Source organism: Patagioenas fasciata, chromosome W, assembly GCF_037038585.1.
Source record: "Patagioenas fasciata isolate bPatFas1 chromosome W, bPatFas1.hap1, whole genome shotgun sequence".
Taxonomy (NCBI): Eukaryota; Metazoa; Chordata; class Aves; order Columbiformes; family Columbidae; genus Patagioenas; species Patagioenas fasciata.
In genome coordinates this window covers 66,326,069-66,340,659 of record NC_092559.1, presented here as the reverse complement: position 1 = coordinate 66,340,659, position 14,591 = coordinate 66,326,069, and the positions used below count along the sequence as shown (strand labels likewise).

Below are 14,591 nucleotides of genomic sequence, written 5' to 3'. Positions count from 1 at the left end.
CTGAGACCAAGTCTTCAGATGGAGGGGAAGGAGCAGGAGGAGAACATATATACATATAGTGTACCAGTGTCTGTAAATTGCCATATGACAGCAGACCAGGAGAAACCTCCAGTATCTATTTGCATACTGAATAATATCCAGGATTAAACCAAACTGATTTTTATACAGAATTTAGACCTGACATTTATTATTCAATTCACAGACATCTTGAAGGAAAGTTTATTTTCCATTCATAGCTGAAAAATCTTCTAAGATAAATAAAGGCTGGTTTAGCATTAACAGTAAATAAATATATTTTCTGTATTTATTATGAATTTATCTTATATGATTACTAAACAGATGTTTGCCACCAAACTATTTTTGCTCCTCAACAATTCAAAAGAAAAATATCACACTTACTATGTGGAATTTGTAAAATGCGTCTATTTAATTCCAGAAGTTTGCTTTCCATAAATAAAATTATAATGTATTTTTAAAATGAATTAAAATAATCTTTTGAAAAAAAGTTATAAATAAATACCAAGGAAAGATTTTTATACCTTTCTATGTTTCTGTAGACAGATGTATTTTTCTACCTACTGTATGCATCAAGTAGTATTTTGCAAGCAGTATGAAAAATATGAGCAACTGTTACATGTGAGTTTGCAGGTAGTAAATTTATAACATAGCACTAATTCATTTTCATCATCTGATAGGTTCATAAAATATTTTGGTGATGATTAGTATTCAAGTCTTGATAGCTGGTACTGATAAAAACTCAATCTAATAAAATTTTAAATAAACCAAGCCTTCTCTTTTAATGAAGGCTAGTACAATGCTTTGACTTGTTACTAATTTAAAGGAATATATATTACACATTTTCAAGGTGATGATCTCCAGATAACTCTTCCAATAATTTTGACAAGATGTTGGTACCTTCTGTGAGCCGCTTAGCATCTGGCAGGATCAGGACCTTAGTAAGCATATCCACTTAAACACTACTTCGAAATCTCTAGTCTTTGCTGAACAGCTTTTAAAACTTAGCTTAGTCTGAAAACTGAAAACAGAGAACAAATGCAGGCTCAGTTCAATGGCTTATTCTTCAAAAATTAGGATATACTATCATTAAAAAATGTACTGAAAATACATAGGGACAAATCCCCAGCCGACACAAATTTTCCTAGTATATTTCATTCAGATGGGTTGTAACAATTTACATGTACCTGAGAACTGTGTCCTAATGTTTGTTTTGGTCCCATGTCTGTAAGGCACTGAGCATTTTCAAGGGGACAGCTCTGGGTTCACTAGTGTGAAACCACAGTGAGAGTTTGTGTTCAGTGGTGTTCAGGTTTGGACCCTTTATGAACACAGAGCAGAACAGGATAAATGTTAGACACTCCTTACATTACTTCTGAATACAAAATGCATATGTAAAGTAAACAGATAAAATTCCTACATTTATATATTTGGATATCCATGTTTTCTGAAAAAAAAAAAGCCATGTAAATAAATTCATTTGGTCTTCATGGATGTTCTGACAGATTATAAATTTTATAATTTAAAATATAATACTTGGGAACCATATTGATTTTCAGGTGTGATGTACATGCATGCACACACATTCACACACATGCATACCCATTCATTTGGATATGTACCGTATTCTTTATTATTTCATATGCAATAACACAGTTGTGAGCTATTTTTGTAGTGTATTGCAGTCAGGTTTATAGTGTATGTACATACAGTCACTTGAAACAAATAAATGTAAAATGTTACATTTAACAGATCTATGTTATATAAAGCAAAGGTTTCTCACTCATTCCGTTGTTTCATTACTTTCCGGCTTATTTCCCCAATTAAATTTGAGATCTCATATAATAACAAAAGACAGCACTTTCAGTGAACTTCTCTTCCACTACATTGTTACACATGAAAGACAGGATTGGGTTTATGTACATTTAAAAAAAATCTATAGATGACATCAGTAAAATATTAATGAATAAAACAAAAACTATGGCTTATTTCATAAGTGTAAATGCAGTGATGTATTTATGACACAATTAAGTGTACTCTTAAATTTTATGAACAGAGAGTAAGTTCAACTAAGAACATATACAATTAAAATTGGGCTTTCTCTTTAATTTGGTCTGCAATACTTTTTAAGTTTAGGTATATAACCATATAATAATTTCTGTTAAGACTGAAGGATTCATATAGGACTGATACTGCATGCATTGTTTTGTGAATATTTTGGAGCACATGACAGCCTAAATAACACATATGTTTTTGCAAATTAATTAACTCTATAGCAGTATCCAGTAATAATGTATTTCCAGTGTAACAGGCAGTTTTATTTGTTTTTTTATAAAATGCTAGACTTCTCAACCTTACTGTTGCATACTAATAAATGGTGAATATCTAATGATATTTTGAGGTCTTACAATGCATTATACCTTCATCTGCAAGTAACTTTATTGATATCAAATGAAATCATGTCATGAATTTGAAGGTCTAGCTGATGTGCTAGCTGCTTAAAGTATACAGAACAAAAATGTTAATAATTAATAGTCATTATTAGTAATAATTACAATTAGGAAATTCTTAGGCTAGGTCCTGATTAATTTATTTAATAAAAATAATATCCAAACCTCTAGGATATGCAATAGATCATTGAATCATAGAATAGTTTTGGTTAGAAGGGACCTTCAAAGGTCATCTAGTCCAACCCCCTGCAATGAGCAGAGACATCTTCAACTAGATCAGGTTGCTCAGAGCCCCGTCCAGACTGACTCTGAATATTTCCAAGGATGGGGCATCTACCACCTCTCTGGGCAACCTGTTCCAGTGTTTTATCACCCTCATTGTAAAAAATTTCTTCCTTGTGTCTAGCCTGAATCTCCCCTCCTTTAGTTTAAAACCGTTACTCCTTGTCCTATTGTAACAGGCCTTCCCAAAAAGTCTGTCCCCATCTTTCTTATAAGCCCCTTTTAAGTACTGAAAGGCTGCAGTACGGTCTCCCTGGAGCCTTCTCTTCTCCAGGCTGAATATATCTAGAACATAATTCCAATATGTCATAGTTACCAAGAGACAATTTAGTGTCATTGTTTCAAAAGTCTGCACTTAGAATAAAAATGAGAAGCTTGCTAAATCATTCTATCAGGTGGGTGATCAGATTATTGAAGTAATTAGACCAAACTCATTTTCAGAAATCAGTCCAATATAACAGACATTTTACTCTCCGTTATTATCTGTAGGTAACATAATAATATGTAAAATATCTACAAAAAGACTTCTATCCATTTTGTGTAAATAATTAATCTTCAGGTAAGACAGACTATCTTGCATGTATACATATCACATGTAGACAAAAAATGTGAAGCTTTAAAAAGCAGTATGCTAGTAAAGTAATTGATTTTTAAAATATTTTATTCAAATTCCTACTAGTTTACACTGCTCCCAGGAGAGACCAAAGAAATATTAAAAATACAATAGAAATAAAAAGAATAAGATATTTGTCACTCTCATTTAAATGGATGTATGCTGCTATCCTATAAATGTCACATCGGATAACCCTGAAAAATTACCGTGAATCTCCACAACTATGCATATTCATGATTGTGTTTTGCATAGTGCTGGCAGCAGGCTGCATGGGGGAGATATGGAGGGAGGAGGGTGAGGAAAGACCAAATGATTTGACAGACTAAAATTACTACCAGCATCCTAGAAATAGACTTAGCAATAGTTTCAGTTTGCTTGGTTTACAAAACCAAAACAAAGTCTGTAGCACTATCCTTATGATGCTTACAATTAATTAGTATTTTTGTGCTATATATTTAGGCATAAAAATTTAATAAAGATTAATTGCTGAGAAATGCCAGTGTTAATTAGAAGGTTCTTTTTATTACCAACAGTTGTAAAGAAAACAGGGAAAGAGAAATCAGAGGAGTACTTTTCAGAATTGCTTTTTTTTTGTTGCATTTCCAGCATCAGATCAAAGCACAAATTTCTCATTTGTTCACATGATATAGATGAGTGTAAATTAAGGTGCATTGTTGTTTCTGTGCCAAATATCACACCTAAGCAATATTCAATAAACTATGAGACTTCAGTAAACTAAAAGACTATTAGAGATAGAAAAGTTGTCATGTGTCTAGCTCAATAGCTATTTGTGCTGAAGCAGAGAGCAGAGTTAATCAGTGGCTTTAGAAGTAATTGTCAATAGAGTTTGGGTAGTACAAATAAACAGCAATTATTCCTTCCACAGGATCCCAAATAGAAACAACAATACTGGTATTGTTCTCCACTCCTCATTAAGAGGATTCAGGAATGGAGCTGAGAGCTCTGAGGTGGATGGGAAACTGACAGGCAAACTGTGCTCTGAACGCATCTCTCATGATCCCACTACAACAGACTCAGGCTTTGGGCCTCAACAGTGCCAGCTGCACTGGGAGAAGCCAAGCCTGTCATTCTATCTTCTCATAAAATCTTCAATGCAAAGGTAAAAGCATAGTTGGAGCTTAATGAAGAAACAAATACAAAGGAGAAGATTAGGCCTTGTTAACACTTGCATTCATTTGTCCCTATAAAAAACCTGCAATGAAGGGACTGCTTTACACATTTTTTTTATAAGGAGCGAATTATATCGATGAGGTGTTGTTTTTATAAATATTTTTATACATCTAGCTATGACCACAAAACTGTAACCCAGCAAATTGTTTTGTAAAAAAATCAAATTCTAACAATTCTGTTAATGACAACTTCCAATCCATAAACATATACTTAAAAAAGTAGATATTAATAATTTTGTACGTCTTCCATCTGAAGTCTTTACTTATATAGTTTACTGCATGCTTTGGAAAATAATGTGGAAATTTATGCATTGTTATTGAAGTTAATCTGTTCTTCAGGACAAATGTTGAAGCCTGTTCCAGTGTTTGACCACCCTCTTGGTAAATAAATGCTTCCTAATGTCTAGTCTAAACCTCCCCTGGTGCATCTTTGAACCGTTCCCATGCGTTCAATCACTGCATACCAGGGAGAAGAGATCAGCACCTCCCTCTCCACTTCCCCTCCTCAGGAAGCTGTAGAGAGCAATGAGGTTGCCCCTCAGTCTCCTTCTTTCCAAACTAGAAAAACTCAGAGTCCTCAGCTGCTCCTCATTGGACATTCCTTACAGCCCTTTTATCAGCATTGTCCTCCTCTGGATGCATTCAAGGACCTTAACATCCTTCTTAAATTGTGGGGCCCAGAACTATACGCAATACTCAAGGGGAGGCTGCCACCAATGCTAAATACAGCGGGATAATCACCTCTTTTGACCAGCTGGTTATACTGTGTTTGATGCACCCCAGGATGCAGTTTGCACTCCTGGTTGCCAGGGCACACTGCTGACTCATGTTGAGCCCACTGTCAACCAACACCTACAGCACCCACCTTTCTCCAGGGCTGCTCTCCAGCCACTCCTCTCCCAGTGTATACCTGTGCCTGGCATTACTCTGTCCTAGGTGCAGAATCTGGCATTTGGTCTTGTTAAATTTAATGCCACTGATGACTGATTTCCCAATGTTCCAGTTTGTCTAGATCCCTCTGGAAGGCCTCTTGTCCCTTGAGAGAGTCAGCAGCACCTTCCAGTTTAGTATCATCAGCAAACTTGGTAATGGTGCATTAAATTCCTGCATCCAGATGATTGATATAAATATACTGAACAGACCTGGCCTTAGAATTGAACCCTGAGGAACACTGCTGGTGACAGCAGATGTAGCCCCATTCACTACAGCCCTTGAGCCCTCCCCTTCAGCCAGTTCTTCACCCAGCACACCGTGAACCCACTCATCCCACAGTTGGACAACTTGTCTAGAAGTATGCTGTGAGGGACAGTATCAAAACCCTTACTTAAATCCAAAAAACCCTACAACCACTGCCTTCCCTTTGTCCATAAGGATGTCTATACGGATGACCTTATAGAAGAAAGAGATCAAATTAGTTAAACAAGACTTTCCTTTTGTGAACCCATGTTGACTGTGCCTGATGATTGCATTATTCTTTAAATGTCTTTCAACACAGTATAATCTTCTCCATAATTTTTCCAGGAACTGAGGTTAGACTATCAGGTCTATAGTTCTCTGCATCTTCCCTCACGCCCTTTTTGTAGATGGGAATAATACTGGCTAGCTTCCAGTTAACAAGGACCTCCCCAGACTCCCAAGACAATTGGTAGATGATCGAGAGGGGGCCTGCCATGTCATCTACTAGTTCCTTCAGTACTCTGGGATGAATATCATCAGGTCCCATGGTCTTGTGAACATTCAGCTGATACAGCTGGTCCTTTAAAATTTCAGTGTCCATACATGGAAGGTCACTGTTCCCGCAGTCATGGTCCTCTGATTCAGGGGACTCGGTAACCCAAGGTATTGTTAAAGACTGAGGTAAAAAAATGCATTGAATGCTTCCACTTTTTCTTCATCTCTATTAGACAGATGACTATCTTCAACAAGTATCGGTCCAATGTTTGCTTTAGACCTCCTCTTGTTATTGACATACTTAAAAAAGCCCTTCAACACTGTTCAGTTTCAACTCTAGTTGAGCTTTGGCCTGTTATAGAATAATAGAATCATAGAATGGTTTGGGTTGGAAGGGACCTTCAAAGGTCACCTAGTCCAACCCCCCACAATGAGCAGGGACATCTTCAACTAGATCTGGTTGCTCAGAGCCCCATCCAGACTGACTCTGAATATTTCCAAGGATGGGGCATCTACTACCTCTCTGGGCAATCTGTTCCAGTAAGGTCATGTCTCTTCCCTGCATATACAAACTACAGCTCTGTACTCTTCCTGGGCAGCTTGACCTTGCTTCCAGAGATCATACAATTATTTTTTTTTCCTCTTGAGCTCCATGAGGAGTTCCCTGTTCAGCCAAGCTGACCTTCTGCCCCACTTGCTTGACTTTGGACACAGTGGAATTGCCTGCTTTTGTGCTTCTAAAAGGTGGTTCTTAAAGACTGACCAGCACTCATGGACTCCTAAGCCCTCAAAGGCAGATTCCCAGTGTACTCATCTAAATAGTTTCCTGAATCATACCTTAAAGTTTGCTCTCCTGAAGTCCAGGGTAGCAACTTTGCTGACCTTTTTTCTCATTACATTGAAAATTTTAAACTCAGTCATTTCATGATCACTGTAGCCAAGACAGTCACCTACCATCACATCCCCCATGAGTCCTTCTCTATTCACAAACAAGTCTAGGAGGGCATCTTTCCTAGTTGGCTCACTGAGTACTTGTGACAAAAAGCTATCTCCTACAAACTTCAAGAATTTCCAAGACCTGCTTATCACTGCAGTATGATATTCCCAGTTGATGCCTGAGAAGTTGAAATCTCCCATAAGGACAAGGGCTACTGATCCTGACATTTCTCCTAATTACCTATACAACAACTCATCAGTGCTAACATCCTGGCTGGGCTATCAGTAGTAGAAACCCACTGCAACATTTCCTTTGTTTTCCATCCCCCTAATCTTCACCCAGAGGCTCTCAGCCACTTAATCCCTAACTGTAAGGGTTGTAGAGTCACACCTCTCCCTCACATATGGTGCATCTCCTCCACCTCACCTGCCCTGCCTATCCCTCCTCAACAGCCTGTAGCTCTTCATCCCAGCACTCTAGTCCTGGGGCTCATTCCACCAAGTGTCACTAGTACCAATGACATCATAGCTCTGGGAACTGGCCAATGCTTTCAGTTCATCCTGTTTGTTTCTCATACTGTGTGCATTGGTGTACAAGCATTTCAGGTATGCGCCTAAGCCCCCAGTGCTCCCTGAAGCAGTGTAAATGCTCCCATTAGCATTGCCACCCTCAGGCAATGCCATGCTAACCCCTTGTCTTACCTTCATCTATCCTGTTGGTATCCCCTTCCCCCATCGATTCTAGCTTAATAGTTCTATTCTATCCTATTCTATTCTAATCTTTTCTTCAAATAAGTATTACATGAGTAACAGCCAATAAGTTCAAGACACACACATAATAACAAAATAGTGTAACCAATTTAATAAAAGGGCGAGGTGCATAACCAGTCAGGGGAATCTGATCATGCACTGAGGTTGGGGTTATATGCTTGGCTTCCTTAGGCAAATCTCCTACTGTTTTATCATAAGTATATGGGGTGTTCACAGCTGGTGAAAGCTGGCTTAGTTTGGGTCTTCAGATCACATTAACCCTAAGCTCATAGTCCCAGGTAACATTTGTTCTTCTAAGCAAGTTGTCTTGACTTTCACAGAAGCTACTCACATCTATAAGTATTGGCAAGAATGGGCCCTTAAACTGCCATGAGAAACCTTACATGGATAAAGTTCGCAAATAAGTAATTGTTTTGTAAGTAATTTCTTGCAAGAATAAGCTCAGGTACAATAATTGTGAACATGACAGAAACAGAAGCAGTTTGCAGAGATGTCAGTTCACGATGCATGTTGGTACATTTGGAAAAGGTACCTTACCCTCTGGCATTTATAAAAATTGTACCATAGCTGTATATTGTGTCAATATAAATATAAAAAATCTTTAGACAATATATTTCTAGAGTGAACATAATTCACATAAACTTCAATGAATCAAAATAAAATAAATAGCACCAAGTGCTCAGAATTGCAATCAGGGAAGCACTCAAAGCACTGTTGACTTCTGTGGAACTACTTATATGATGGAAGTTACTTATATTCTTAAGTGTTCACATTATTGTATTCTATTATAATAATGTTATGTCTCTCTTAAAAAAAGCACTAGCGCCCTTTAAAAAGAATAAAGATCTTGCTACAGTATCAGTGCAAGTAAGCCACTAAATAGTTCATCAAATTATTAATATTAGAAAGGAAAGCACTTGTGATTTTCTTTTGATTGAGTGCTCTTCTTTTAGAGTTAGACTACTCATACAATCAGCTCTGTCTAAGCAGTAATGTGCACTGGTTCATTTCAGAGAGGCTTCTAAAAAGTCACAATTTTTTATTTTGTCCACCCCTTGCTTCAGAGAATAGTAATCTTTAGGTGACCTCTTCCAATCAAAAATTATCCCTTACCTCTGCATCACCATGCTTGCTAGAAAGCTCAGGTGTCCATTCCCTATGCTTAGCTCACTCTGTACCTGCTGCACCTGCAAAAGAGATACAAGATAATTGTACTAGGGAGTTGAGAAGTGCTCTTACCCGTATCTGGTATGCTACAAATAACCTTTATTATTTTCTGGAACTTCCTGTTAGTAGATAGAGCTAAGTGAAAACTTTTCTTTCTCTCTAGGTGATAAAACAATTTACTGATTTTGCTTTATTCATTTCACCTTTGTGTTAACATTGAAAGTGCAATTATTATTGGGTAAAAATATGCATGCAATTCACAAATAAATATACTTAAATTGAAAAAAAAAATAAAAAAGAAGAAAATGCCATAAGGTTCTCCACAGAATTTTCTCTGAAATTTTCCATTAAGGGAAGAAACTGTGACCCTATGGGATGAGGCCTATGAGTTCAGTACATCCTTCAAACAGGTAAAAGACAAAAGGTGCTGAAATACATGCACTGGCTGTAGAGTTTTATACAAGTGCAATAATACAACTGACTTAGAAGTCATACTGGCAAAACCTTTCCTGATGTTGTGATAAAGAATGCACAAGACCATTTGAAAAACAACACGAAAACTGAGGATGTAACTAATGCTGATAAATTGGCATTTCTTCACAGAATTCTGTGGAAATGTTCAAGGAAAGTAAGCTATGAATTCCTAGCTTCAAACTTTTCTTGTTATCATTTTATGGAGGCTGCTTACATGACTTTTAGAGGAATTCTTCTGGTTTCACTTGCTACCATCCTACTTACACTCTTTTTGTTGTTTATATAAGGGAGAAAAGCACCAGGCTGGCTTGTAACTCCATGCATGTAGAAAAGCAATGGCTCTTCATATTTTGATTTCAGTATGACTAAATATTTGTCATCTACATCTCAGTATGAAGTTATTGCATTAATTTGCTTATTCTACAATATTGTTGAATTCCTTTCCTTAAAGTACAGACTCTGATCTATTTATGATATAATTTCTTAACAAATACTAATTTTTATAACTACCATATTATTGTAGCACTTATCATTAAAACAGCAAGTAAACCAGCTAGTGTTCTTTATGATCACAAAAAACCCCAGAATTTAAGGTACAAATCTCATCCTGTAAATGAAAAAAATGGTTCTTTTACATTTTAAATAATAAATATTATATAGTTTTTCACAATCTGTTAAAATATTTTTTCAAACATTAACAGTATTTTAAACCTAAAAATATTTAGAAAAGCATTAATCCATTTTTCCAGAATGTATAACTGAGAATGAAGACAGACAATGTTTCGTTAGTTAAGCCAGATTTTTCATTTTTAATGTAAAAATTGTAGCCAGAAATAGACTTTTAAAATCGAAAATGTTTTTTATTTTAGCTTTGGCGCTTCACTGAAATATACCATTTTATTTCTCTCTACTGCTATTCCAGGGACAAACAGGAGTTTAGATTTCTCTCTGTAGCATTTAGCAAAAAAATTATAATTACTTCCTAATTAATGGAAGACCTGGTCCCAACAGGAAATTGATCAGGATCTATAATTAATGTTAAGTTGTGTTCATTTGCCAAGGGGAACTGCTCCGGTGCCGACCTGGTTTGTAGCGAAGTGGCAGATAGTGCAGTAAGGGATTTTCTGAGGAAAGGAAACGTCAGGATAGCGGTGAGAACGGCTAGGAGCCAGCAGCTCTCTCGTGGGAGACGCTGAGGAGACCTGGGCCTTTGTAGGGCAACGGCGGAGGATTTAAACGAGGTGTAACTGACACCAACACCAGTCAGTGGCCGAGGGGAGCTGCTCCGCTGCTGCCCCGGTCTGCAGTGAAGCAGCAGATCTCGGAACAGTGAGGGTTTTCCAAGGCAGGGAAGCGCTGGGGCAGCTCTCTTGCCAGATATGCTGATGAGACCTGGGCGTTGCTGGGGCAACACCTGATGATTTAAATGCGCCGTAACTGCCATCACAAGTCAGTCACTGAAGAGAGCTGCTCCGGTGCCGACTTGGTCTGCAGTGAAGCAGCATATCTTGGCACAATGAGGGTTTTTCCGAGGCAGGGAAACGACATGGCAGCAGAGAGAGCCACAAGGAGACAGCTGCTCTCTTGCAGGAGATGCTAACGAGACCTGGGCCTTGCCAGGGCAACAGCGGGAGATTTAAATGTGGTGTAACCGCTACCTCCAGTCAGTCGCCGAGGGGAGCTGCTCCAGGTCTGCAGCGAAGCAGCAGATCTCGGAGCAGTGAGGGAAACGGCAGGGCAGGGGCGAGAACCACCAGGAGCCGGCTGCTCTCTTGTGGGAGACGCTGACGAGACCTTGACATTAGCAAGGCAACGGCAGGAGATTTAAATGTGATGTAACCGACACCACCAATCATTCGCCGAGGGGAGCTGATCCAGCACTGATCCACTTTACAGTGAAGCTGCAGATCACGGCGCATTTAAGGTTTTCCCAGGTCAGGGAAACGCCAGGGCAGCGGCGAGAACCGCCAGGAGCTGGCAGCTCTCTCGCGGGATATGCTAATGAGACCTGGGCGTTGCTAGGGCAACGGCGGGAGATTTAAGCGTGGTGTAACCGCTACTGCTAGTCAGCCGCAGAGGGGAGCTGCTCTGGTGCCGAACTGGTCTGCAGCGAAGCTGCAGATCACGGCGCAATGAGGGTTATCTGAAGGCAGGGAAATGCCCGGAGAGCGGAAAGAACCATCAGGCGCTAGCAGCTCTAGGTCGGGATACACTGACGGGAGCTGGGCGTTGTCAACGCAACGGTGGAAGATTTAAACGCGGTATAACCGCTTCCGCTAGTCAGTCGCCGAGAAGAACTGTTCCAGTGCCGATCCGCTCCGCAGCGAAGCGGAAGTTCACGGCACGGTGGGGGTTTTTCGAGACAGGGAAACGTCAGGGCAGCGGCGAGAACCACCAGGAGCCGGCAGCTTCTCACGGGAGACGCTGACGAGACCTGGGAGTTCCTAGGGCAATGGCAGGAGATTTAAACACGGTGTAACCGACACCACCGCCGGTCAGTTGCTGAGGGTAGGTGCTCTGCTACCGACCCGGTCTGCACCGAAGCAGCAGATCTCGATGCAGTTAGGGATTTCCAAGGCAGGGAAATGCCAGGGCAGCGGCGCGAGCTGCCAGGAGCTGACGGCTCTCTCGGGGGAGACGCTGATGTGACCTGGGTGTTGCCAGGACAATAGCGGGAGATTTAAATTCGGTGTAACCTACACCACTACGTCAGTCGCCATGGGGAGCTTCCCTGGTGCCGACCCGGACTGCTACAAACCAGCAGATCTCGGCTCAGTGAGGGTTTTTCTGAGGCAAGGAAATGCCAGGGCAGCATTGAGAACTGCCAGGAGCCGTCAGCTTCTCTCGCAGGAGACGCAAACGAGACATGGGCATTGGAAGGGCAAGGGCAGGAGATTTAAAGATTTAAATGCAGTGTAACTGACACCACTACCCGTGGTCGGCAAGGGGAGCTGCTCTGGTGCCTACCTGGTCTGCAGCGAAGCGACAGATCTCGGTGCAGTGAAGGCTTTTCCAAGTCCGAGGGAAAAACAGGGCAGCGCTGAGAACCGCCAGGAGCCGGCATCTTCTCGCAGGAGACGCTAACAAGACCTGGGTGTTGCCAGGGCAACGGCAGGAGATTTGAATTTGGTGGAACCGACCCCACAAGTTAGTCCCCAAGAGGAGCTACTTTTTGCCGACCCGGTCGGCAGCGAAGCAGCAGATCTTGGCGCTGTGAGGATTGTTCCGAGGCAGGGAAACACCAGGGCAGCAGTGAGAATCGGCAGGAGCTAGCAGCTTCTCACGGGAGAAGCTGAGGAGACCTGGGCGTTGCCAGGGCAACGGCAGATGATTAAAATACCGTTTTAACCGATACCACCAGCAGTCAATCGCTGAGGGGCGCCGCTCCGGTGCAGTCCCGGTCTGCAGGGAAGCAGAAGATCTTGGTGCAGTGAGGGTTTTTCCTAGGCAGGGCAATGTCGAGAATGGCCGGGCGCTGTCAGCTTCTCTTGCAGGAGTCACTGATGAGACCTGGGCATTGGAAGGGCAATGGCAGGAGATTTAAATGTGGTGTAACCAACACCACCATCAGTGAGTTGGCAAGGGGAGCTGCTCTGATGCCTACCTGTTCTGTAGTGATGTGGCAGATATCAGCGTCGTGATGGATTTAGCAAAACTGGTAAAAAAACAGGGCAGAGGAAAAAACAGCCAGGAGCTAGCGGTTATCTCTTGTGAGATGCTGATGAGACCTGGGTGTTGCCAGGGAACAGCGGGAGATTTAAATATGATGTAACTGACACCACCACCAATCAGTTTCTGAGGGGTGCTATTCTGGTGCTTACCTGGTCTGCACCAAAGCAGATGTTGGTGTAGTGAGGGTTTTATTGAGGCCTGGAAAAAAACAGGGCAGCGGCGATAACAGCCGGGAGGTGGCAGCTCTCTCCCAAGAGACACAGACAAGACCTGGGCATTGCCAGGGCAACAGCAGGAGATTTAATACTCTGTAAATGACACCACTAGCAGTCAGTTGCCAAGGGGAGCTCCTTTGGTGCCAACCCAGTGTGCAGCAAATCGGCAGATCTTGAAGCAGTGTGGGGTTTTCCGAGGCAGGGAAGTCCAAGGGCAGCAGCGAAAACTGCCAGGAGCCAGCAGCTTCTAATGGGAGACGTGGACAAGACCTGGGAGTTGCCAAGGGCATAGCAGAAGATTTAAATGCAGTGTAACGGACACCACCAGCAGTCAATTGCCGAGGGGAGCTAATCCAGTGCTGACCTGGTCTGCAGCAAAGGGGCACATCTTGGCACAGTGTAGGTTTTTCTGAGGTGGGGAAATGCCAGGGCACCAGTGAGAACCATCAAGAGCTGGAAGCTTCTCACAGGAGACACTGACAAGACCTGGGAGTTGCCAAGGGCACAGCAGAAGACTTAAATGCACTGTAACTGACACCATCATCATTCAGTGGCCAAGGGGAGCTAATCCAGTGCTGATCAGGTCCTCAACAAAATGGCAGATCTTGGCACAGTAAGGGTTTTTTTCCAAGGCAGGGAAGCATCAGGGCAGTGTTGAAAACCACCAGGAGCTGACAGCTTCTCATGGGAGACTGAGACCTGGGATTTGCCAGGGCAATGGCAGGAGATTTAAACACGCTGTAACTGACACTGCCACCTGTGAATTGCTGATGGGAACTGCTCTGGTGCAGACCCAGTCTGCAGTGAAGTAGAAGATCTCTGCATAGTCAGGGTTTTATCAAGGCCGTGAAAAACCAGGGCAGCGGCAAGAACAGCCAGAAGCCCACAGCTCTCTCGCATGAGATGCTGAGACTTATGAGTTTCCAGGGCAACAACAGGAGATTTAAACACTATGTAAATGACACCACCACCAGTCAGTCACCGAGAGGAACCACTCAGGTGCTGACCTGGCCTGCAGCTAAGTGGCAGATCTCAATGCAATGAGGGTTTTATTGAGGCAGGGAAATGCTAAGGCAGCAGCAAGAACCTCCAGGAGCTGACAGCTCTCTCGTGTGAGACGCTGATGAGACTTGTG

General features: G+C 41.6%; 1 long non-coding RNA gene across 1 annotated transcript in view; it reads right to left on the bottom strand.

Annotated features, from left to right (window-relative positions):
- LOC136115751 (uncharacterized) overlaps positions 1-13,202 on the bottom strand; it is a 70,635-nt gene extending 57,433 nt beyond the window's left edge. Inside the window, exons 1-2 of the long non-coding RNA XR_011736311.1 lie at positions 12,537-13,202; positions 9,042-9,115 (exon numbers count right to left, since the gene is read on the bottom strand). This is a non-coding gene — a long non-coding RNA (uncharacterized lncRNA). The remainder of the gene's footprint in view (positions 1-9,041; positions 9,116-12,536) is intronic.
- Between the last annotated feature and the right edge of the window lie 1,389 nt (positions 13,203-14,591).